This window comes from Delphinus delphis, chromosome 19 (genome assembly GCF_949987515.2).
Source record: "Delphinus delphis chromosome 19, mDelDel1.2, whole genome shotgun sequence".
NCBI classification, from domain to species: domain Eukaryota; kingdom Metazoa; phylum Chordata; class Mammalia; order Artiodactyla; family Delphinidae; genus Delphinus; species Delphinus delphis.
This window is the reverse complement of record NC_082701.1, coordinates 18,865,800-18,879,066: the sequence shown is the minus strand read 5'-3', so window position 1 is coordinate 18,879,066 and position 13,267 is coordinate 18,865,800.

Below are 13,267 nucleotides of genomic sequence, written 5' to 3'. Positions count from 1 at the left end.
ATATTGAGTAGAGTTCCTTGTGCTATACAGTAGGTCCTTGTTGGTGATCTATTTTATATAAAGTAGTGTGTACATGTTAATACCAACCTCCTAATTTGTCTCCCCCCATCCCCTTTGGTAACCATAAGTTTGTTTTCTATGTCTGTGAGTCTATTTCTGTTTTGTGAATAAGTTCATTTATATCACTTTTTTAGATCCCACATATAAGTGATATCATATGATATTTGTCTTTCTCTGTCTGACTTACTTCACATAATATGAGAATCTCTAGGTTCATCCATGTTGCTGCAAATGGTATTATTTCATTCTCTTTTATGGCTGAGTAATATTCCATTGTATAGATGTACCACATCTTCTTTATCCATTCCTCTGTTGATGGACACTGAGGTTGCGTCCATGTCTTGGCTACTGTAAATAGTGCTGTTATGAACATTTGGAACACCCCTTTTTTTTTTTTTTTTTTTTTTTTGCGGTATGCGGGCCTCTCACTGTTGTGGCCTCTCCCATTGCGGAGCACAGGCTCCAGACGCGCAGGCTCAGCGGCCATGGCTCACGGGCCCAGCCGCTCCGCGGCATGTGGGATCTTCCCGGACCGGGGCACGAACCCGTGTCCCCTGCATCGGCAGGCGGACTCTCAACCACTGCGCCACCAGGGAAGCCCTGGAACCCCTTTTCTTAATTCTGGGTTTAGTTCAGAGTGACTTGTGTCAACTTTAGGCCATGCCAGGAATCTGGTGATGAAAACAGCAAATAACCTGTGACCCCATATTTCCCAGAGTTGTGGGAATTTGACATTTGTAAACCCCAAAGTCTTACAATTCTTTAATTATACAATATCATTTTCTTCCACAGGTAGGAAGGGAGGGAGGAAACACTAAATGAATATCTACTGTGTGCTAGGTATTTTCCCATTTGCTTTCCCATCTTACATGGTAACAGATGAGACAGCAGAGGCCCAGAGAGGTGAAGGCCCTTGTCCAACACCACACAGCCAGTAAGTGGCAGGGCTGGGATTTGAACTGAGGTCTCTCGGATTTCAAAGCCTGGGCTCTTCTTCCCCAAACAAGAACATGCACAGATGCTCAAGGGTGTTGAGGGGGTGTTTGGTCACAGATACAGGAAGATAGAGGGATTGAATGACAGTGGACTCAGATAATGGAGGTGGGAAATGATGGAGAGGGAAGGTGACAGACAGACTAGCTGATGGAAGAGGGAGGTGAGGGGAGGGTCAAAGGGTTCTGCTTTGACAAGGGATTTTGGATTCCAGGCAGGGAGTTTTTTTCCACACTGCGCCTTGCTGGAAACACCTCACATCCCCACATGCGATGAGCTCATTCTTCTGTTGGCACCGACTCGCATCCCATCTTGGCCCTGGATGGGCCACACCAACATTTCTGCAGGAGGAATAAAGCAATAACAGGATTCTCATTTTTCTCCTTAAAATAATACCTCTCTGTTCTGCCAGCGAGCAGAGAGCTGCGCCTGCCAGCAGTCCTGTGGGAAGCCTGTTCCCAATCCTGCAGGATTAGTCTGATGCTGGCTTCCCAGGAGCCCCCCAGCAGGCAAGGCAGCCCTCAGGCAACCTCGAGCCTCTGGCTGTGGATCCCTGCTGTCTTTCTCAGCCCTGGAGGGTCATTCATTTCCATGTCCCCATCCCTGGCTCTCCAGGGCAAAGGGATGCTGCTCTCACCAGCATAGACCACAGGCTCCCTTAGCTGATGGCTGCCCTGGCATCTCTTTAGGACCTAAGCGATTTCCTACAAGGAAAAGATCATTGGAAAAGTCATTTTGAACAGGAAGAATTTAATTTTTCTGTACCAGGCTTTTTCCTTCTTAAAAGAGAGAGAGAGAAACTCATTTACCTAAAGGCTTGAGTGCCTGGAAATTTCTTCCCTGTGTGCACATTACCCACTTCCTGGCTGCAGGGATGGAAGGACTCGGAGGATTTGGAGGATATTAAACAGATTCATAATGGACCCAGCAGTATAAACACGTCTCAAGTGCAGACAGAAGTACCACAATCTCTTCTTTGGTTTAATGTGAAACATACCCCGTTTGTGTCTGTGTCCCCATCTTACAAATAAACAAGGTGAGGAGATGGACTCCGAAATTTTCCCCGGGGAGCCAGGTGCCTTCGTTCCTTGTACTTTCCAGGCTTCTCCTGCCCACAAACAACGCAGAAAAGAACGCTTAATGTAGCCTTGCAGATCACTGCCAAAAGGCAGAGCAAATGGGAGAGGCCTGGCCAAATGGTCTGCAGCCATTCCCACCCTTCAGGGTGATGCCACAAGTGGCTGGGGGCCCCAGGGCCTGCAGAGGGTGTTACCACCGAACTGACCAGGCGGCTGGGTATATGCTGGATGGGGCATCAGGAGACATGGATTCAAATCCCACCTCTGCCCCCCACTGCCAGCAGGCTGTGCCACCCCAGGCAGCTGACTGTACCCCTCTGCCCCAGCTGGGTCTCCTCATCAGTGGGATGAGGTGACAGTCCCAGCCTGTGTATCTCACTGCATGATGGGGGGTCCCCCAGGAGACAAAGGTGGGTCAGCATCCTTGGTTAGGATGTAAGTGATCTTAGGAATGGCCATTTTCCCATTTTTATTCAAAATCAGTATTTCTTACCACCGATTCTCTCAGACCCAGAGGCGGAGGGACGTGTCACTGTCAGAAAGTCTAAACACGTTGAAGCAGGATCATTTTTTTAAAAAATTAATTAATTATTAATTAATTTTTTTGGCTGCTTTGGGTCTTCGTTGTGTGGGCTTCCTCTAGATGTGGAGAGCAGGGGCTAGTCTTCGTTGCTGTGTGCGGGCTTCTCATTGCAGTGGCTTCTCTTGTTGCAGAGCATGGGCTCTAGGCACGCAGGCTCGGTAGTTGCAGCACGTGGGCTCAGTAGTTGTGGCTTGAGGGCTCTAGAGCGCAGGCTCAGTAGTTGTGGCGCACGGGCTTAGTTGCTCCACGGCATGTAGGATCTTCCCGGACCAGGGCTCGAACCTGTGTCCCCTACATTGGCAGGCGGATTCTCAACCATTGCGCCACCAGGGAAGTCCCGAAGCAGGATCGTTGACTCAAGGGCCAAAATGACTAATTTGGCCCCATAACTAGCTCAGTGTGAGGAATACCAGCCAAACCAGTGAGCTGGCTGAACTGACAGGTGGGATCAGTCAAAACGCACTGCCTGGTGGCTCCAGCGGAGGCAGGGCCCACATCTGGCCATAGAAGGAGGATGGCTTAGCCATCGGAAGGATGGACTGCACGGCCAGCCTGCCTGAGTCTTGCTGGGTGACGTGGGGCAAATTCCCTAATCGTCCTATGTCTCAGGTTCCTCATTTGCCACATGGAAAATAATAGAAGACCCCTCAAAGGGGATTGTGAGGATGAAATGATGTCATATGTGTGAAGAGCTTTGGATAGCGCCCGGCCCCCAGCAAGTGCTCTGCATGTGTCAGCTATTCTTTGTGTCAAGGGAGCTCCTTGGGCATTGACAGTGAAATGTGTCTAGAGAAGAACAGAAATTCTTCAGATGAGGAAACCGAGGTCTGTAAATGGGACATGATCTGCTGAAGGTCACACGAGTTCAACTTGCATTTGATTGATATTATCCAGGCGCCGAGATCATAGTAACAATCACGTGGTTAACTTGTATTGATCCTTTTCTCCATTCCAGGCACAGAGCTAAGCATATCTCATGCTTTAATGAAATCCTCACTGCCACTCTGTGATGAAAACACCCTGAACCCCATTTTACAGATGAGGCACTTGAGGCTCAGAGAGGGAAGGGACTTTGCTGGTAGGTGGGATTAGCTGCACTGGTCATAGGTCTGGGGTCTTGGAGTCCATGTTCTTCTTCCCCAGAAGGCCCATCAGCCCTTCCTCCAGGCCCAGGCACTTGGTTCTTGATTCTTGGTCCAGACTCCATCCTTCCTGCGTTGCTTCCTGTGGCTTCTTCCTCTCGATTCCAGGCTCACAAGGGCCTGGGTGCGCTGGCTCACCCGATGTGGGGGCAGGCAGAGGAAGGCTTTGAGCTCAGCCTTCCCCCTGGATCTCCTGTCCAGGTGGGTGTCACTGAGTCTCTCCAAATGTCCTCATTCAGCACTACATATTTCATGGTGCTTGGTGAGTGCTGGGAGCATTTCTCCTCCCCCCAGGTTCTTGGCCATGCTCATGTCTAAGGCTCTAAAGATTCTCTGTTTTCAGACAATAAATTACAAGCCTCTAAGTATTCCAGAGATCTGGGGAGGAAGAAACTCAGCAACACCGAGGCCCGAGGAAGATTTGGACCTGACCCAAGAGTTCCTGGCATCCTGGTTCATCTGTCCCCTAAGGCATCTGCTCTCCCACTTCTCTGACCAGCTGGCGTGTAAATTATCTCCCAATTCTTCCCAAGGAAAATAGAAAAGAGAGGAGTGGGGAATCAGAGAGAGAGAGGAAGGAAATACCAAAACCTGGGGGAGAGAATTATAATCCCTCCTACCTGTGATCACTTTAGAGTTTCGAGCAGTACCTAGCACCTTAGACCAGGCAAAAGGGGCCCCTGATTTGTGTGCTCAGCCTCCTCCAGCCACATCCCTCTCCATGGGCCGAGCAGTGTGCAAGGCCAAGGGGATGCACCCACTAGCACCAATGCCCCCCTTCTACACCATGCTGAGTGTACCTGGGACCCAGGGATGTCTGAGCCTCTCCCAGGATCTGCATGGGCTTCTTCCCCAGATCCATCCTCCCCAGACGCCCTCAGAGTGTGGACCTCTAGGTCCATATCTGTTTGCAATGTGTGTATGTACGTGTAGGTTGGAGGTTAGGGCTGGGCGTCCTCCTGCATCTGCACGAAGCCCTCGCTCTGCAGGATGGAGCCGCACTGGGAAGGGAAGGGAATGGGGAACGGGCTGTGGGCTGTGACGGGCTTCCCCGTGCCGTGGTGTTCCAAGTTCTACTCCAAGGAGTCCAGGAACTCTGAATTCAGACCTGGCCTTCCAGATTATGATATTTTCTTAAATATTATCATAGAGTATTTGTCAAGTTTGGAGGATAACACATATTTCATCTAAGAGTTTGTTAGACTTGATTTTTTTTTTTTTTGCGGTACGCGGGCCTCTCACTGTTGGGGCCCCTCCCGTTGCGGAGCACAGGCTCCGGACGCGCAGGCTCAGCGGCCATGGCTCACGGGCCCAGCCGCTCCGCGGCAGGTGGGATCTTCCCGGACCAGGGCACGAACCCGCGTCCCCTGCATCGGCAGGCGGACTCTCAACCACTGCGCCCCCAGGGAAGCCCTAGACTTGATTTTTAACCCAAGGATTTAGACACACGCAGAGGAGCCCCTATCTGTACTGTGGCCCCAGGCTCTGCCACTGTTAGAGGCGGGCCTGGTTTCCAAAACACCTCTGGTCTTCTCTAAGCCTGTGAGCTGGGTCTGATCATTTTCACTTCCAAAGGAAGACTCTGAGGCTCAGGGAGGTTAAGACACTGGCCTGAGTCTGCATAGCTGGAAAATGGCAGAACTTCAAGGTGAAATCAAACCCTCCAGCTCCACTGCTGGCTCTTCCTACTGCCTGGACCTCCTTCCTGCCACGGGGAGCCGCTTCTGTTTTGGGACGTGGTGTCTTGCTCCTCTGTGGGGGCCCAGGCTGAGTGGTGAGCCAGGTGGAAGGGGGCACACACAGGCTGGGAATATACTGGACAGACTCACCCCAGCAGAGGAGGCTCTAAACTGGGGTCAACCAAGTAGAGCTCCCACTTAGAAGAAAGAAAAATGAGAACCTTGTCTCCCGTCAGATTGGCAGGTCCCCACAGCTCCTATTTCAAAACCATAACCTCATCACGCTCCCCCTCCGCCCCCCTAAAGCCTCCCCTCGCTCAGCAAACTGAGAGTTTTCCATTGTAGAGGAGGGAAGAAATGCGTCTCTAATCCTCTTTGTTCCATGATTTCATCTCCTTCTCTCTCTCCTCCCTGGGGGCTCCAGGCAAACAGTTGGAGGAGGGAAGGTGGGGCAGGGAGGGGAGCCAACACTTTTTTCACGGTGGTGGTGGTGGGGGAACATTCTGGGCTTTGGGCAGGAGGGAGGGGAGCTGGAAGGGCTCATCCATCCCCTCCCCCAGCCGCCAACCAGAGCTGGAAACCTGGGAGACTTCCAGGAGGCCACCCTCCCCTTCCCTCCGCCCCAGCCCACGCACCACTGATTTCACCTCCTTGACTCTGTCCCCAACGCTCCATCACGAACACGTTTGCTGCCTGCGTGTAAGCCTCATCGTTCATTCCTCACCGGATTTTGCAACAGCTGCCTAAGTGGCCTCCCAGACTCCGGTGCCGTCTACCTTGGGCCCATCCTCCGCTCAGCTGCCCCAGAGAGCCTCAGAGGCTCCACATCACCCCCAGGATAAAGCCCGAGCTCCTAGGTGGTACTCAAAGCCCTGCTGTCCTCCCCCTGCATCCTCTCCGAACTCCGTGGTCACAGTGTCCTACCACATTTTGTTTTCCTAATCGTCTACTTACTCCTCACCCACTAAGCCCCTTGAAGGAGGAATCTTCTCCACATTTTTACATTTTTGCTTTTCCAGGCCCTGGCAAAGCTCTTGGCCAATCAGCCTTACCCTCCCATTCGGGGAAGCCAGGCAAGCCCTCTACCCCCAAACCCCATCTCTCATTTACCTGCTCCCCGTCTTTTTCTGCTGCCCGACGTGACCCCACTGCAGAGCCTTTCTTTTCTTGTGTTGAAAGATGGCAAGTGACGGAATTCCCTGGCAGTCCAGTGGTTAGGACTCGGTGCTTTCACTGCCAGGGCCCGGGTTCGATCCCTGGTTGGGGAACTATAGATGCCTGCAAGACTTGCTGTGTGGCCAAAAAAAAAAAAAAAAGATGACAAATGAACATGCATATCAACTTTTGCTCCCTCCCAAACCCAAATCCCATGGAAACAACGGATTTGGGTTTTTGTTAAAGGCATAAATCCACAAGAACAAGAAGACCGGGAGAGGAAAACAATATGCAACAGAAGAAAACTTAATCTTACACCAGCCCTGGGGAAAGCTGAGAACCCATCTGATTTTCATGCCCTGAATTTCAGGCATGGTGGCCTTGGGGAACCTCTGGATCCTCTGGGGAGATGGGTGAGTGCTCAACTCAGGCGGATGGGTTGGAAGTCTGAGAAACAGTCCCAGGTCCCTCCCACACTCTGAACAGCTGGTGGTGCAGGACTTCTCAGGGTCTTTAAGAAGCTGATGTGCAGTTATATTGAGACCGTCCACAAATGGGATTCATTAGGCAGCATTTTATAAACAGATTTATCTCTGAGACATTTTTTTCCCTCTCACTTTTAAACAGCTTGAGGCCACATAGCTTGGGCAATGCTGTTAAAACTTGCCAGCAGCTGGGAGGTGGGGTGGGAGTGAGACAGGCTGGGACCTGGGACCCTCTGCTGCAGTCTGCAGTGCAGACCCCTCTGCTGCAGGACCCTCTGCACCTGGACCAAAGCAATAAAATACAAAGAGACAATAAGGGACTAAAAATAACTGTGTGTGTGCTTGGTCAGGGCAAATTCTGGACAACAAGATACAAAAAGACCAAAAAAACCCCAACTACCACTTCTGAAGAGTCGGGAGCAAAACAGGGTACTGCACATGCCCGCTGCACTCAACACCACCAAAAGGGTGGGCAGACCCCCTGAGCCGCCCCTCTGGCCTGACCCCTGGACACACCCCTACCCTCACCGCATGTAAGGAACCAGCTTCCTGGTTCCTTGTTCCTTACAAGCAAGGGAACCTGTTACTTGTTTTCACTCCCCGCTGCTGCAGCAGGGGCCCCAATAAAGCCTTGCCTGAATTTCTTGTCTGGCCTCTAGTCATTCTCTTGATTGGGGAAAGGCCAAGAACCCTGACCAGGAACAGGAGCACATATCAGAGGTTAGTCCAAGTCACCCTTAGAGCAACCTCTTCACTCAGGCCAATTGAGTCTGATCATTCATTCATTCATTCATTCATCAAATGTTTATTCAATGCCAGTCTGGGCATAGGGTGAAAACAAAGATCAATAAGACACAGTTCCCACTTTTGGGGGACTGACCTCCTGGTGGGGAAGTAATCAACTGTCTGTTCCCATTTAGGTAACAGAAGGACCGAGCCCTTTCCCTTCCTCTCTCCAGAACCAACTTCCTCTAGAATATTCAGGGAGAATATTCTCCCTTGGGCCCCTGGGTCATTCAGTTCTCTGTGTTATCTTCTCTCTCAGCTCTCACCTGGCTCCACCTCTCTGAACCCGCCCAGTTTTCTCTGGGGCCTCGTTCAACTTGCTGCTGGTCATCAGAGCTCCCCTAACATAGGCTGGTGTGTGTTTTATAGAATTTCACTCCAGGTTTAAGATAATATGGGGTTTCCAGACAGGAAGCCACTTGAAATTGAAAATCATCTATTGCTAGACTGGGTGTCAGCAAACTTTTTCTGGTAAGGGCCAAATAATAAATATTTTAGGCTCATGGACCAACAAGCAAAATCAAGCATATTATGTACAGTACGCTTATATAACAACAGAGAAAGCAAATTTCCATAAATTTTTTATTAATGAAATTCAATGTATAGTAATAATTGAGTACACTTCTTTGTAACACAGGTCTACTAAGGAGAAGAATGGAATTATTTGGGGGGGGGGATATAACATTTTGCTTAGTTGGTTCAAAGTTAGTGTTCCCCATCATCAAACTGACATGATCATCTGTAGAAAACAGTTTTAGCTCACGGGCCTTACAAAGACAGGTGGCAGGTGGATTTGGCCCATGCACCGTAGGTTGTGACCCTTGGGCTAGACGTCCATCAGCCATTCCCTGCCTCTATAACTAGCTTTCAGGTGTAGGCATTGCTCTGTCTTCAAGTTGTCTCCTCCAGACCTTTCCTCCCATCTCCTCTCCACCTACCCTCAGGTCCCCATCCCACAGTGTTTTCTTATTATGCAGAGCATTTAAATCTTGTTAGGCTAAATCTTTCCTATCTATCAGCAAGCTACATCAGGAGCCAAGTCCAACCTGCTGTCTGTTAGTGCACAGTCTAGGAGCTAAGAATATATATATATATATATATATATATATATATAAAATATATATATATATACATATATCACATACCATGTAATTCACCCATTGAAAGTGTGTATGTCAGCGGTTTTTACTATAGTCCCAGATACGTGCAACCGTCACCACAGTCAATTTTAGAATATTTTCATCACTCCAATAAGAAACCCCATACCCTTTCACAGTCCCCGCCCCCCACTCCCCCATCCTCCTTGTCCTAAGCCATCACTAATTTACTTTCTATCTCTATTAAGAATACTTTTCACATTTTAAAGTGGTTTTTATTTTATTTTATTTATTTACCTTTTTAAAGACATTTATTATTCATTTATTTATTTTTGGCTGCGTCAGGTCTTAGTTGTGGCACGTGGGATCTTTGCTGAGGCATGTGGGCTCTTCGTTGTGGTGTGTGGGCTTCTCTCTAGTTGTGGCGTGTGGGTTTTCTCTTCTCTAGTTGTGGTGCGCAGGCTCCAGGGCGCGTGGGCTCTGTAGTCGTGGCGCGTGGGCTCTAGCTGAGACACGTAAGCTCAGTAGTTGAGGCGTGTGGGCTTAGTTGCCCCATGGCATGTGGGATCTTAGTTCCCTGACCAGGGATCAAACCCACGTCCCCTGCATTGGGAGGCGGATTCTTTTTTTTTGTTTGTTTTGTTTTGTTTTTGCGGTACGCGGGCCTCTAACTGCTGTGGCCTCTCCCGTTGCGGAGCACAGGCTCCGGACGCGCAGGCTCAGCGGCCATGGCTCACGGGCCCAGCCGCTCCGCGGCATGTGGGATCCTCCCGGACTGGGGCACGAACCCGTGTCCCCTGCATCGGCAGGCGGACTCTTAATCACTGCGCCACCAGGGAAGCCCGGGAGGCGGATTCTTTACTACTGGACCACCAGGGAAGTCCCTAAGGTGTTATTTGGGTTTTTTGTTTGTTTGTTTTTTTGGCTGCGTTGGGTCTTCGTTGCTGCGTGCGGGCTTTCTCTAGTTGCGGAGCATGTGGTTTAGGCGTGCAGACTTCAGTAGTTGTGGCGCATGGGCTTAGTTGCTCCGCGGCATGTGAGATCTTCCCAGACTAGGGATCGAACCTGTGTCCCCTGCATTGGCAGGCAGATTCTTAACCACTGCACCACCAGGGAAGCCCCCTAAAGTGGTTTTTAAAAAATCAAAAAAGAAGATTTCGTGACATGTGAAAATTACACGGAATTCAAATGTCAATGTTTGTAAAGTTTTATTGGCACACAGCCACACCCATTTGTTTACGTAATTGTCCAGGGTTGCTTTCTGTGCTAGGAGGGCAGAGTTGAATAGTTGCACCAGCGACTCTGTGGCCCTCAAGCCTACAGTATCTACTATATGGTCCTTGAGAGAAAAGTTTTCTGACCTCTAATGTGGGCTAGGACTTGGGTGGGGGTTAGGGAGGAGGGAGGGGGAAGCTTTTTTCCCCAGCCTAATGCAACCATTAGAAGAGCATTTCTCATCTGTAGAGGAACTGAACTGCTCTCCTGGGCCAGTGGTTCTTAGATTTCTGTGAGAGGACTTTGGTTCCAATGCTGACTCCGGGGCCTTATTCCAGATGGGTCCAGGGCAGGGACAAGGAAGCTGCCTTTTCATCAGCATCTGATGAGTCTGAGGCAGGTGGGCCCCAGGGCACACTGGGAAGCCCGGTCCTTGTGAGTGCACACTCAGATGGCAGCCCCTCTCATGGAACAAGGATGTTTCCTTCCTGTTCCAGAGGCAGTGACCTTGAGGTGTGAGAAATGCCACAGGCGCCTATGTGTGCAGTGAAACAGGAACCTGGAGGAGGGGGGGTCCTGAGGGAGCACCACCCCCGAGCAGGGGTCCTGAACTTATCTATCTGGTCTCTGGAATGAGCATGTAAAAAGTAACTAAGTGAAGTAACTCAGAAGGAGAAAGACCAATACCATACGATATCACTCATATGTGGAATCTAAAATATGACACAAATCATCGTATCTATGAAACAAAAACAGACTCACAGATATAGAGAACTGACTTGTGGTTGCCATAGGGGAGGGGTTGGGAGAGGGAAGGATTGGGAGTTTGGGATTAGCAGAGGCAAACTATTATATATAGGATGAATAAATAACAAGGTCCTGCTGTATAACACAGGGAACTATAGTCAATATCCTGTGATAAACCAAGATGGAAAAGAATATGAAAAAGAGCAAATACATATGTATAACTGAAGCACTCTCCTGTACAGCAGAAATTAACCCAACATTGTAAATCAACTATACTTCAATAAAATTAAAAACAAATAAATAGAAAAAAAGAGTAAAGGGCCAGATAGATATACTCATTCTCCTGAAGCCTGTACCAGGCAGGCGTCGGCCACAGAAGAAGATTCTGATCAAACACTGAGCAGCCTGGCTGGGGGCTGACGTGGAAAGCACTTTGTCAGTTCTTGGGGGCCGAGGAGGTGTGGGTGAAACATCATACCTACTCAGGCCTCGAGCAGAGTGGCTGCCTCCCCTGTGCTTCCGGGGGAGAGGGAACCAGTGCTTCAGAGGGACAGACCCAGGCAGGCTCTTTAGAGAGAATCTTCCACCTCTTCTTCCTCTGTATTAAGAAAAATAACAAACGTACAGAGAAACAGAAAGACTTGTACAACACGACCAGTATCCCGCCACTTGGACCTGACAGCAGTCAGCATTTTGTCACATTCACTTTCTCCCTCTCTTTCTAGATAGGTAGATAGGTTTTTAAAAATCATACATTAAAGTTGGCTCTTTGGGTGTACAGTTCTATGAGTTTTTTTTTTTTTTTTTTGCGGTACGCGGGCCTCTCACTGTTGTGGCCTCTCCCGTTGCGGAGCACAGGCTCCGGACGCGCAGGCTCAGCGGCCATGGCTCACGGGCCCAGCCGCTCCGCAACATGCGGGATCCTCCCGGACCGGGGCATGAACCCGTGTCCCCTGCATCGGCAGGCGGACTCTCAACCACTGCGCCACCAGGGAAGCCCTAAAACAAATTATTAATGAGATATCAGGCATCCTTTTTCTGTCCTCAGTCTTTGAATTGGTGCGTTTTTCACACAACACCTCTCGATTCAGACTAGCCGTGTTTCAAGTGCCCATTTGTCACAAGTGGCCAGTGGTACTGCCTTGGACGCTGAGATGCATACCAGTCTCCCTGTGCGCCCATGTGATTGGGCCCCAATTGCCCACCGTGGGCAACATGCTGTGACACACTCTTCAGGAACCCCTTTCTCTTCCCTGCCTCAGTCCCCCTTCCCTACTGGTACTTCCTGGCCTCACTCCCAAATAAACCATTTGCCCTCAAAGCCTCGTTCCAGGGTCAGCTTCTGCGAGAACGAGGCCCCAGAAAGGGGCTTCTTTCATTCTCCACTTCAGTGAAGCCAGGAAGAAAAGAAGGTTTTTTTTTTTCCCATTCCGTAGAAAGGATGCTGGGGTTCGGAGCTGGCCTGAGGTTTGCTGACAGTCCCCCAGCAGGCCTGGAACAGAACCAGGTGCAGGAGGTAAATGTTCTCTCCCACCTGCTTCCAACCCCCTGAACTTTTAGAATTTATTTATTTATTTTAAACCAGGAAAACAGCATTCCCCTGGTGGTGGGGAACTTGGTTTGTTTCCTGCCCTGTGTCCCACCTAGCTACCTCGCAGTGTAGACAGTTCTGCTTCCCGAGTTCAGCCAGCCCGGGCTGGCCCTGCCCTGCGGTGAGACCCTGTGGAGGCTGTGGACACAGCCTGAGACACCCTGAGGACCAGCGGCGGCTGGTGGGAGATGGGCTCCCTCGAAGGGCATGATGGGAGAAATGCCCCTGGGTCCCCCCAGCCTCATATATCCAGCAAGAGGAGAAGACCAGATCTCCTGGAAGGGGGGAAAAGAAAGGAAAAAAAGAAATCTTCCATCTGTTGAGTATTAACCTCTGAACCATTTAACCAAACATTGGCTTCTCTTGTCATTTGATAAGGTGTGTCCAGCCAAGGGAGATGAGAAAATTGGGAGGTTATTCTTTTAAATTACATCAGCAGGGGGTTTGTTCTTGCCGCAGAGCTCGGAGGGTCCCGTCTGAGCCATCACATCACCACCAGCACACTCAAGGACAGATTTGAGTGTTTTCCTCTGCCCTGGGCGTTCAGGCATTCACAGGGATTTTTTAAAAAGCAAGAGGGATTTGAAAATAAAGCCCATGCACGGCAGGCTGTCTGCCCTGAGCCAGCACTGCAGCGAGGGTGATTATGGAGGAA